The sequence below is a fragment of the Tenrec ecaudatus genome, chromosome 7 (assembly GCF_050624435.1).
Source record: "Tenrec ecaudatus isolate mTenEca1 chromosome 7, mTenEca1.hap1, whole genome shotgun sequence".
NCBI lineage: Eukaryota > Metazoa > Chordata > Mammalia > Afrosoricida > Tenrecidae > Tenrec > Tenrec ecaudatus.
This window is the reverse complement of record NC_134536.1, coordinates 75,088,306-75,101,997: the sequence shown is the minus strand read 5'-3', so window position 1 is coordinate 75,101,997 and position 13,692 is coordinate 75,088,306.

The following is a 13,692-nucleotide window of genomic DNA, read 5'->3' as shown; positions in this document are numbered from 1 at the left end:
GGCTCCGTAATGGATGGGGGAGTTTGATGGCCTGAAAGACAGGCTCACAGATGGTTGTGGATATAAAACCGCCCCCCCCCTTAAAAAAATGGAAAGGAAGAAAGAGGGAGAAAAGCAGAAAACCTGCTTTGAATAGATCTCTCCTAATTTGTGGTGTGACACCAAGCAATAGTCCTATACGTCTCATTTTTAAGAACTTGGACGGCCGAGTTTATGACAAAAGACAGAATGCACACACTTCTGAGGGATGCATTTATGATTTCAATGACACGGCATTGTGGCTTCCTAGAAAGCTGGTGACGGCTGTTCTGAGGAACTTGCTCTTAAATTCCCAAAACATTGTGAATGATTCAATAATATGAATAAGAAGAGCTACTTGTGGGGCAGGAAGTTTCAAAAAGAATAAACGAGAATTTGGACTTTTATTATTACAAGAAGTCTCTTCTTGTGTGATTAGGCTTGTTATGATTTGAATTTCTTAATGATCTATTAATGAGCTATTGAGAGGGATTTGGTTTTAGTACATTTTAGTCCAGTCCATATTCATGTGCCTTACTTTAATTTTTATCTGTAGTTGTAGTTATATTTACAACACAGTAGTGGAGAAGGGTAATAGCATTGTTTAGTTAGAATCCGTTAATTGAGAAACTAAGTTTAAAATGTAAAGGCAAATTTTCTGTTTCCTTTGACATCATTATTAAAAGTTTCTCCAGGTCTGAAAATCTTTATCCTAAATATAACTCTTTAGTGAAAGCACTTTTTGTTCTTATTTTATTTCAAGTGGAAGTTTAATCCACTAAACATCCAGGGCAATGTTTTAATTAAGGAGCAAACTAGTTTTACCAGGAAGTGTGTCGAATTTTTAATGTACTCATGATGATTTCTGATTAAGGTTATCTTTTTAATTAATTTTTTTGATAAAGAAAACACAAAAGAAAAAAAAAGATCTAATACTCCTCGGTAAAATTGAGAGAGAAACATAGCCACACATGAAAGCCTCTACTGGGATTAATGTGCATATGGATATATACTTTAATATATATTTATATGGATATGTATTTTTAAAACATACTTGATCACATATAAGGAAATGGTAAGGGATGAAGTTCAAGGACTATGTACTGGCATAAATTAGCTTTGCTCAAGAATGTGCACATCTCCCTGCAAATGCAAATCAAAGGACCCAACTTCCTGGATATTTCTAAGGTAATGCTTCAGAGCACATGAAGGGGAAAGACAGGATTAAAATGCCCAGTTGAGATCCTAAATGTATCTGGTCTGTTCAGCATCATTGTTCTATCTATGGACGTCTGTTTAATGCAGATTTTGTATTTATTTGAAGATTGTGATGCCGACTCTTGCATTTTGGTTTGAAAACCACTCTTTTGGGAACATATTGCTAATATGTGCATATTACACATATGTGTGTATATGTTTCTGTGTCGGGTGCTTGTGTGAGGTGTGGAGATGATGGGCAGAATATGGACTTTACCATCAATGCGATTTGGATTTGAACCTTGGCTCGGCCACTTGTTAGCGGAATAACCTTGAACAGGTTGCATGCGTCCTGGCATCACACTTTTCTTAGTTGTAAAAGCGAGTGAGGACAAGCGGTAATAAGGGTGGTAAGTGTCTGGCACCCGGAAAGAGGGAGGAACTTTTTTATGGACGAAACGTTTTCAGTTGTTACTCATTTCCCTGTGGTCAGGAGGTCTGCAGGTCGCCGGTGAAAGGACTGGAGTTTAAGAAACCCCCAAGCAAGAGCAAGAACACAGAAGCTTGAGCGCAGGAAAGTACAAGGTCAGAGCAGAAAGGGAAATATAGATTGTCCGTCAGTTTAATCTCCCAAACTGCCCCTCAAGGCCTTACTTCCTGTTCTCGGAGCCTGGGCCAAGGATTACGAGGTCCCAGACGTTTTTGTGCATAAAGTCAGACAAGTCATTAAGGTTTCATCATTTGTGATGTAAAATGATTTAACCAACCGAGGAAAGGTATTGGTAGAGACCAAGTTAGGAGAGAGAATATGAAGATACGCATGGAAGCATGAGAGTTTAAAGAACGAAGATTTCTTCTCCAAGCAGAGAGAGAGAGAAACAAATAGGATGGAAAATCAGGAGTGAAATGTTTACTCTTGTATTGCTGGACTCACCTCTACCGCCCAAGTAGGAAAGGGTCTTCCCAGGCAGGTGCTATAAAACAGCAGATCTTCCAAGTCCAGGGGCTCTCAAACGAATGGCTGTTCACAGATGTGCTGACTAGAGGAGGCAGTTGCCTGTGTGCTGTGAGAGGTATCCCAGGTTCCTGGTGTTTCTCATGCTTCTGTATCTGCTCCATGATTTTTCAAGTTTTTCTGATGTGCATGTGAAGTAAGTCACAATAGAACCACGAACCATTTGCTGTGGAGTCTATTTCCACCCATGGTGACTGCGGGTATCATGGTAGCCCTTTGCTTCTTAGGTTTCCTGGTGACTGTAAGATCACCAGTCCTTTCTTTCATGGCTCCTCTGTGTGCATTCAAGCCCACAGCCTTTCTGTGATAGTTTTGTGTATGTGCGCCAATATGGCTCCCATAGAATCATTTGGGCAGAGTTCAGCCTGTCAATCAGGTCCAGCTTGATTGGAATGCAAACAAGATAAATGCCAGCCTCCTCCCCCTTTTCTACCTGGAGGCGGGCATGTCACATGCTCCCTCTCTGCTTCACCTTCCTGGTGAGGAACTGCTCTGAGCCATGCTGATGACAGCCAGAGCCTTGAAGTTGCTCCCACCACCACTGGATCCACAAGAGTTTGCACCTACCTGCCTGTGACCTTCCTGCATTCTGCATCATTGGCTGTGGCTGTGCGAGTCTGAATAGGGATTTATGGACTAAAATTAAAAACAAAAGCTATGCTTACCGTCCAATCAATTCCAACTCACGTGGCAGAGTAGAATTATGATTCATAGGCTTTTAAATGGCTGTGCTCTTTTTAAAAACATTAAAATATTACTGTATTGGGGATCTCACAGATCTTATAACCATCCATACATCAATTGTATCAAGCATATTTGTATTTATGTTGCCATCATTATTTTCTAAACATTGACTTTCTATTGAACCCTTGGTATCAGCTCCCCTTTTTTCCCTCCCTCGTCCCACCTCGTGTGCCCTTGATAAATTATAAATTCTTATTATTTTCATGTCTTGCACTAACCGCTGTCTCCCTCCCCCACGGTTTCTGTTGTTTGTCCCCCTGGGTGGTTATGTATTGATCATTGTGATCTGCTCCCCCTTTCTTCCTCCTCCTCCCCACCTTCCCTCTACCCTCCTGGTATCAATACTCCTATTCCTGTTCCTGGACTCCATGTGCCCTGAGCTCTTATCTCTTCTCTATGCCTGTGCACATGCTCCCTTGTAGGCCGCAGTGAAAGGCAGGCCATGGGTCATGACAGTGGGGGGCGGTGGAAGCCTCAAAGAATTGTGCAATATTTCTCTGGTTACCCGAGGATGTACTCCTATGGGAAGTGGCTGGATGGCACAAATCACTGAGGACTGACGGCTAACTGGAAAGCCCAGGCTTCAAACCCACATCAGAAGTCAAGCTTGTGTTCTGCTACTAAGAAGTCTCAGCTTTGAAAACCTTGTGATGTGAAGTTTTGTTCTGAAACACATATAGTCACTGTGAGTTAGGATCAACTAAATACCATTTAAAAAAAATCTTACAGATGCATATCATTGAGTCTTCCGCCCATGGCAGGGGTTCTATGCAAGCCAACATGCTTTGGATTCATTAAGCAGAAACCCTTTGTGACAAGGACATGAGAAAATAACTTGGTTTAAATTCACAATTTACAAGTCCAATGAGATAATATATATGAAACACACTCATTGCCATTGAGTCGACACCCACTCACAGCGAACCTATGGGACAGGATAAACAGCCCCGGTGAATTTCCAAGTCTGAAACTATTTAGGGGAGTAGAAAGTCATTCTCCAGGGGAGCAGCTGGTAGTTTCCAACACCTGGTCTTTGGGTTATCTGCCCTAAGCATAACCACTACCCATCAGGACTCTCTCTCTTTCTCTCTCTCTCGCTCGCTTGCTTTGTATATAGATGTGTGTGTGTGTGTGTGTGTAGCAAAACAAAACCAATTTTGTCATTGAGTCAATATTGACTCATAGCAACCCTATAGGACATGGTAGAACTGTGCCTGTGGGTTTCCGACACCATAACTGCTTACCGGAGTAGGAGGCATCGTTTTCCTCTTACAGAGTTGCTGGTGGCTTTAAACTGCTAACACTGCAGATCACAGCCCAATGCATACTATGCCACCAGTATGACATAGATGCAAGGAATATTAACTTGGAAGGTAGCATGCAAATGAAAATTATCATTGCGATCCCATTTCTCTTTCACTGCCATCAAGTCAATTCTGACTGATCATGACTCTATATCTCATTTAGTCTTTATCAAATGGTTAGAGAGCATTAGAATCCACACAAAGACATAGGCAATAGCTATAGGTGTTTCCTATGAATTGGTGTTAAAAGAAGGGTGGTATGATAAGGACCTGGAGGTAGATGAAAGCCAGAAGAAGCCAGGACGCTGGAGAAAGCCTGGGGGAGTTGAGATCTATCACTGTTTGCTGTTCCAACCATGGTGAAAAGAACAAATTACTTGGTGTTTATAGGTGTCCAGAACATTTTACTCTGCACCTTTTTTCTCTCTTCTCCAATTTCATCTTTCCTATAAATTTTTAATTCATTTCCTGAATCGGGAGAAGAATAAAAGCCAGTGAACAAGAAAGCATACCTCTTCATTTTATGAAAAGGGAATTCTTTTTAAATGCCGCACATACACGTGTTTATATTCTGCTGTTCTCCAGTTATGCTAGACTATGATTCTAATGTTTAGGTCGCAGGGTCATGTATTTTGTAATATAAGCTGACTTCAGCTGAAACATCTCTTTTCCCTTGCAGCCTGCAACTTGTTCTTTGTGAATAAATGTCACTTACTGTGCTTAAGCTGCCTCTTGGCTCTCTTTACCTCTCCGCTTTTCCTGGGCTCTCCATTTGGCGTAGCTGTGCGATTAAATGATACTTGGACAGTCATTTGAAGTAGTCACAGTCCTACAACCTTGTCAAAATCAAGTACAATTTTTTTCAATTATTTTAATAGGCAAGGCTTTATAAGTAAGTTAATCATTTATTGTTATTTTTAGGCACCCAATATATAAATAGAAATGGACTACATCCTAATCCATAGTAAAATTGACTCCAAGTTACCTGACTTGACTTGTATGTATGTGTCCCTGTGATTCCATGTTTGTCCTCTTCTGCACCTCTAATCCTCTCTATGGATAAATTTAACATGTATGTAATTTCTCTCCTTTCTGGATTCTGGTGGTGTAGTGGTTTCCCTTTGGGCTGCAATCTGCATGGTCGGCAATTCAAAACCACCCTACTAATAGCTACAGTTTGGGAAGCCTGCAGGGGGTCACTGTGAGTCCGCGTGGCGGTGAGTTTGCTTTTGGAATTCCTTCCTCTGCAGACCAATGCTTCAAATCCAGACGAGACCATGTTCATCTCCAGTCTCACTGTGTCATTAGCTAGTATATTAGCAATGGTGTTGTTCTGTTGTGCATAGGGTGGCTACGCATCAGACTGACACGGTGGCACTCAACAACTTAACAACAACCAGGAGTCACATCGACACCTCTTTTGTCCCAACCAAAAGCTATTACCTGCTTTTTCCATCCTCCCATGTAAAATTATATTTACCATATAGTACAACAGCAAATATTAGAATAGAAGGTTCTGAAAACGCCACTTTTAATTGGGAAGTTTACATGCCTTGTCACTTTATATTATCAGACTCACTTTTGATGGCTATGCCGACACACAACCTATCACAATGGCTTATATTCAGTATCACCCAAATGTCTCCTCCCACCCCACCCAAACCAGCTTCCCCTGGTACTTCCAGCCACCATCTTGAATAGCTTCAGAGTCAGCTTTAAGTCTTGTTCTTCAGAGATTTGCCACATTTGATAACATCGATGTCTCCAATATCAGTAACTTCTCCCGACAGTTTTCTCTCATACTCCAGCTCTTACCTGCGACTTTCCAAAAACTCTATTCCCCAACAAATTAGGACAGTGTACTCAGTCTGGTAGTCTGTATTAGGAACAATTTATTATGACCTGCAAACTGCAAGGCTGCTTACTGCAAGGTCAACAGTTCCACACCACCAGCAGCTCTGTGGGAGGAGTCGAGGCTCCAACTCCCAGAAACCCACAGGGACACCCCGAGTCGGAATCGACTCTAAGGCTGTGACCTTTTTCCTTTGTGGGTGAGCGGGGTGGTGGTGGTAAAATTTTTGCACTGAACCTATATTTCAACAAGCCTACCTATGGGGTCACCATTCATCTGAACCAACTCCACAACAAATGCACAACCCCCACCTGCTAGTTATGAAGTCACCCTTTTGCAGAAAGACACATTTCATGTCTGATTTCTCCTTTGGGCTGTCCCAACCTAGTGTTACCTTTTCTTCTTAGAACCTTACTCTCTAACTATTGTTAACTCTTCCATGGCTCTTAGCATGTTATGATTATTTAGAGACTATTTTCGTTGGTTTCCTGACTGACTTTGCCTTCCCCAGGGAGTCCTGGTGGGTTGCATTTGGACCGCTGACTGTGAGGTGAGATTAAAGGCACTAGCCGATCTGAGGGAGGGAAGTTCGGAGTTCTGCTCTGATGAAGAGCGACCGTCTCAGACATCTGCAGCAGTTCTTCTCTGCCACATGAGGTTGCAGTGAGCTGGAACCAATTCAATAGCAGTGAGTTTGGTCTGTTTGAGTTTTGCCTTCTTTATTCTTAAGCTCTCTCTGGGCAAGATGTGTTGTAATAATCATTGGATTATCAAAACACATCACTACAATTTGTGTGCCAATACTCAATATTAAAAAAATGATTTTTGAAGGAAACCAGCTGCTTGAAGATGATTATCTCTCTTTGTCATTTGTATCGGTAGATTCTGTCCAAATTCTCATACACTGTAGAATATGGTGGAGTGAATCCAGCGAAATTAATTGTGGGTTGCATAACTTTTCAAGATGGAGAAATGAATGAATACTTATCATTCTAGTTTGATTGTTGAATCTGGCACATTGTATATTATATGATAAGCCCACATTCGGGAACTGAACGTGGTCCAGAGGAGGGTGCTATAAAGTGACAGGTGCACAAACTTTCTAATTAGCAACTCAGTTTTCAAAAGCCATCCATAATTATCATAATTCTTGAATTATGATAATCTCACCTTTTATATAGAGGGAGGAATTGGAATGGAAGTTAATGACTTTTGACATCAAGAAATCTGAATTTTGTATGGCTGTTTTTTAATTGAGGGCAAAGGATATGATAAGTACATCTCCATCTGGAAGTGAAGTTGAGAATACTTTTGTTTATCAGGCTGTGATCCAACCTCTCTGGCTTGTTGGGGTGGAGGGAGGGGCAAGGGTATTTACAGCACTACAGAGGTCTTATTCGCCCTTGACTTCCCGCTCAGATAAACTTAGCAGCGCAATTGGTTTATTTTGTATAAATAAGCAAAATGCTAGAAGAAACTAAATATCTTCATAAAACAAAACATTGTGATACCAGAAACCCTTAGGAATAGCACTAATGCTTTTAAATGAAGGTTTTATTTGTCTCTGAGCTGCAAAAAGGAGTCACTAATGAGATGTCATTTAAATTCTAACACCTGTTTAATGGCAGTTTTTCTCTATCCCCAAAGAGTAACCGTTTATGAATGTTTGCAGTTTTCCAAGTGTATCTACAAGAATTGTCTTTTCATAAACACCGTGATACCTTTTTCCTCATCTGCTGCAGTTATGTTACAACACGTGACACAAATGGTTGGTTATGGCATATCTGATCAGATAGATTTCTATGGTACAAACACTGAAACTTACAATTTTCTAATGTAAATAATAAATATCTTGTCGGCAACTTCACATTTTACAAATGAAAGTTTATATATAGATAAAACCAAAGTAAAAATTTCAACTTGTCCTCTTTACCTAAATTTAAGTAAGATGTGAGAAGACAATGTTGAATGGCATTTGCCCTTACATTACTTGTCATGAAAAGATAATATATTCCTGAAGGAACATACGTGCACATAGATTTCTAAAAGTAGCAGAACAGAAATGCTTGTTGGCTTCCTTTCTCTCTGAAACAAATAACTCAAAAAGGCAGAAAAGGGAATGTACTGGCCCATTTTTAGTGGCATGTTTTATGTGTGAATATTTTTGTTCAAGTAAAGAAAACATAATATCTGTTCTCATTTCTCTATATAATTTCTACAGAAACTAAGAGTTATGCGTGAGATTGATGGATTTGGGAAAATGTATTCACCACTGAAGGCATTTTTATTGGGGTCTATTTTATTTGCTATTTATTGCAAATAAAGTAGATTACTTTCATATGTAATGCTCTTTAATAAAAGGACTTATACATCAGTGGATTAAATGGCATGTAGGTCTACTTTGAAACGATTACCTTTTCTTGATAAATTAAACTATAATTAATTCCATTGGTATAGCAGGGACTTGGGACCATGTGTTTTTCTGAAAATTGTTACATGAAATCTTGACAATGCAAGCTTCTAAGGAAGAAGCATTTTCTTTTAAGGAAAGTGCATCTTTGGCCTAATAAGAGTGATGCTGGATGAGTGACAAAGACGATCCTTGGTTGTGTTACAGAAGTGTAGCAAGAACTCATCCTGACAAAAGGTGAGACCGAGGCCTGTGGACGAAATCTTCCTGAGAACGCTTATGGATTTAACTGAGTGCACGAGGCTGCCTGCAAAAGAGAAGCGCTCAGCCATCAAACGTCCAAGATGTGGACCTGAGCAGTTCTGCAAAACCTCAAGTTCCTGAGCATTAAAGAGGGAACAAAGGATTGGATTGGATTTCTCTTTATGCAGAGCAGAAAATGGCTCTAAATCTCTTCTGTATGATCACGATGCCTTACGTTTTTGAGCACCAAGTCACTCCTCTCCGCTCCTCTCTCCTCCAGGACCTTCAGGCCCCGTGTGACTTTGCCATCTTACAGTGGTTCTTTTTCAGCATCTAGGTGCATTAAAACATCTTTTTGCTCTGGATTTGTACAATTTTCATTCATAGGGTTCTAAGTGCTTAATTGGTGTGTTCTCTAATTACCCCCTGGATTTATACATATACTTAACACTGAGTCAAGACAAATAAGCTTATTCTTTTCACTGTACAGTTCTTTCCTTGACTTATGAAAGCCAAATATCCATTCTGTATGGAGAGATGAATCAGCAATCCATAAAATATCTATTCATCATACATATTTCACAAGGAGGATATTGTGGTGACTGCAAAGTTCTTACAAAAATAATATGGAAATCCGGAACTTGATGTGGAGTGTCAGAGAGCCTCTTACTATTATTTACCTTATCAGCTTTTGCTTTCTGAAATCAATGGAAGGGCATCAAGTTCAGCTAATCCATATTTCTGAGTATGAAATTGAATTTATAGTCTGTAGTATGTTGACTACCGCTTGCATTTAAGGCATAATTGATTTTTATTGAAAAGCCAGCAGGCACATCAAAAATTTCCACAAACCACAAGGATGTTAAATTTTATCCTGTTTAGATAATAGTGTGGCTTTATTTATCCTTTAAAATGAAGCTTTTATATTTATATCAGCAAATGCTGTAGAAGTGTGACTGATACCTTGCGAAACCATCAATCCATGGTTCTGTAAAACTGTACTGCAGAGAAATAAGCAACTTTATATTTCTAAAGTAAATGCCCAGGGATGGCTGCTTTTAAAAGATATATTGATAAATGGGATCATAAATCTACCATTATATCAAATCAGCAAAGTTATATATTTTTGACATTGAAATAACAACTGCTTGTGTCATTGTTTCTCTACCCACTCCAACCCTCCTTTTCTTTTGCATCTCAGTTTTCGTCCCCTGATTTAGCATCTCCAGTTCTGTTTGTGGTTTGTGTCTGTTCACACGTGAAGTTGATTCCACGGGAACATTCTATTCCTTCTTTATCAAGAAGTCAACTTTGAGCCTGGGTCAAGATCCATTAAGTAAGTTTCCCTCTATTATTTCCAGTCCATACGTTCAGTCCACATATGCCTAGCTTAAAGTAAAAGCTATGGTCAAGAGGCCATTGGGTTTTCTGTCACAGAATGTAAATGGTTAATGTCAATCGCATAGTAGCTTCTTGTAAAAAAATCAATCTTTGCCTAAGTCTGACAAAAAGCAAATAAAGACAAGCCAAACGCACCATGACACAGGTGTGCTTGTTCTCTAAATCCTCCTTAGGCAAGGCCCCGACGGTGGTTCGCGCTGTGGGGAGGGTATCACACCTAATGAATACAGGTGCTGATCCAGTATTTTCAAGGATGACGAGGGATGGAGCTTAGGCGACCACTAACCTCTGGTGGAGTCAAGGAGACAACTTGCAGAAGAACCTTGTGCCATGACCCCACAGAACTTTCAAGTGTGCACCCTACCCGATATTCATATGGATAAAAGAAATATTTATACTTATATATGCCTAGAATCAGTTCCCACTCTCTATGCAATTATGAGGCATATTTTAAAATAATTTCTAATATACATGAATTTTCCAGAATTCAAATTGTCATGTAAATTAAAAGTGATAATTTTATCAAGGTCAGTTGTTGATCACTAATGATAATGCTCCTTCGGGTGTTTATTGAATTGACACAGCACTTGTGTCTCTGCATTGTTGGCTAGAGTCTCCAGTGTATGGTGATTCCTTATTCAGGCAGTAGCCCCTGACTATGTAGTCATGCCTTCCTTCCTACAGCAGCAATGCTTGAGTAGTTACATTTCAAACTAGGTGATATTTTATTTTGCCTTTATTTTATATTTGGAATGGTGTCGTGACTTTTTTCAAAACTGTGTTCAGAGTCGTTAACAAATTTCACTTCAGGAAAGTCAATGGGTTACAAAGTATTTGCTATAAAAAAAGAAAGCAAAGGTCTGATACGGTAGAAAGAATTTGCCTTATGATGCTGAGGCATGAATCTTTCAATGCAAATGTTTCGATGATAAATCTAGTGATTATTTTAATGGAACAATTATTTCCAATGAGGAAAATATTAGCTCAGGGATTTTTGAAATAGGCAGTGGTAAGCCCTTAGTGCCTACCTGCTTAAGTGAATGGATGAAGACGGTTGAAAACAATTTGTCACATGCACAGAAGTACAAAAGATGCAACCTAAAGAGATTATACATCCGTCTCTGAAGAGTAAAACTGACGGAAAGAAGCAGTATACCTTTCACAGAGGCAGATATTTTCAAAGCAATGTGTGACAGGTACAGGGACAAATCCCGTTAATAAGTAAGAGGATTTGTGCTTGGCTCTGTCACATGCCACTTTGAAAACCTACCCTCAAACTGTCTATAAATTTTCATGCCCATCTTTTTTCTCTTTGGTTTTTCCAGAGTGTCTGATTTATTTTTATTCATGATTTTTTTCTTCACTTAATCTCATGGCGACCTTTAAAACTTTTTAGGAGGTTGATGTATACACTGTGATTTTGTGGTTACATTATTTTTAACAAAATACTACAGGTATATCTGTGCGCCCTCGCTGTTCTCTTTTGCTTAGTTATAGAACATTTTTCTAGTTCTCATACCTTCTGGATACATAAACAAAATATCTGCCTCATGGAAACAAAGGAGGGAAATGAACATAATGATATATTGGTTAGCTTCTCTTATGGCATACAGCTTTTTTAAAGTAAAATGAGTATTAAAAATTGATGCCAGCCGAGATCTCAACTGTTGTGAAACTCACAGCCTCAGAAGGAGACTCCCAACAGCAGTCCCACGCTGGCCTCCACGGTCACTGAGTCAGAATTGACTCAATGGCTGAGAGGGTGAGGGAGTGATGCGGATGGCATAGTTTCAAGAAAGGGGACCTTGTCTTTTTCAGTTATGAATTTTAAAAAGTAAATTAGTAAATATATATAATGTTCTTGGTAAAAGCTACTGGGATCTAAATTTGAATCTTGACATTTTGCTACGGTGAATCAATTCCTTGCTTCAAACTTCAGCAGTATATTAAGAAATATGTTATTTTTAAAAATACTTGTGCATGAAACATGTTTCCATGTAGACAGTCCCAAGGGAAAAAAGAAGAGGATTGATAGTGTTCTCAGGAACATTGATGATGCCTATAACGTACTGAATTATCAGTGTCATCTGGATAACTAAAATTACACATGGAACACTGTCTTCTTTGCTCATCTTTAAGCTCAGGCTTTGGCTGTCCTTCCCTAGCATGGGCCAGCTGGGGGGAAAGCAGAAAACTGAGCGGAACTGCCAGATGTTTGGTCTACATGAAATCTAGCATCTGGGTATTTTACAAACATTTTGACTATTGACTGGGTTTTTCACATTCGATCTGCACATTTTTGGCACTTCTTTATTTGCTTGTGCTTTGTGAATGTGTGTATTAGAGGATACAGAAGAGATGCTACCAAATCTGTTAAAACTAGCTAGAACATAGAGCGTTAGATTGTGGATATTTTTCCAAATCTGGTTTTAAAGCCTAGCTAGTCAAAGCCTAAGATACATAAAATTTCTGAAGGTCAGCGAAAAAGGGGGAAATATCTTACAATTTGTTGTAGTTTCCAAAAATATATCACAAAAAATGGAATGAAAAAGTAATAGAAATTTTTCCATAAACTTCTGATCTCTCCTTGTGTGATAGAACGTTAGTTATGACTCACTGGAAGGTATTTCAAAGCCACCAACTTAGATATTTTACCTGTAGGCTTAAAGAAAAAGTCATCTAATATATGAGGGGGTTGTTTCTTTCTTTTTTTTTCAACCCAAACCCTCCCAAAATAAGAAGCTTTCTGATTGTAAGCATCGTTTTTCTTAAATATTAGTTTAAATAAATGTACAAAGAACTTTGCCCTTGACATGCAAATTGCACTTACCCCTGTAGAACCCCAATCAGAAAACGGCCAGCAAGCACAGAGTGAGTGCTTGGAGTGTATGCTCATCTAACAAACAGCATCGGTCTCCACTACAGAGGCCTTTGAGTTGTTCGACCATTTTTCAAAGGCATCTATTCATTATTTCTACATGATAGAAACGATCGCACTGAATCCTCGTCATCGAATTTTTGATTTGGTGTGATACTCATTAATGTACGGATGTGAAAGGAAGATGAGAAGGGAGGAAATATTTGTGGAGCAAGTTCTATAATACATTATAATAGGGGACCTCACATGTTATTGTATTCTCACAGAAACAGAAAGAGAATTTTCTTTAATGTGTAATATGAATCCCGACTCGACCATGCAGCTGCAAATGTTTGCGTCTATGTTCTTTTTAGGTGCCATCAAATGTGTTGCCCCACATAGTGGCCCTGTATGCCACGGAATCAAACAGGCCTCAGTCCTGCACCGGCCTCAAGATTATTGCCGTGTTTGCACCCATTGTTGCAGCCACTGTATCACTCCATCTGGTTGAGGGGATTCCCCTTTCTGGCTGCCCCTGTACTTGACCAAGCATGATGGCTTTTGTCAGGGACAGGTTTCCCCTGGCACCATGTCCAAAGTATTGTGTCTCAACATGTTGGCCTCTAAGGAGCAGGCTGGTGGTAATCCTTC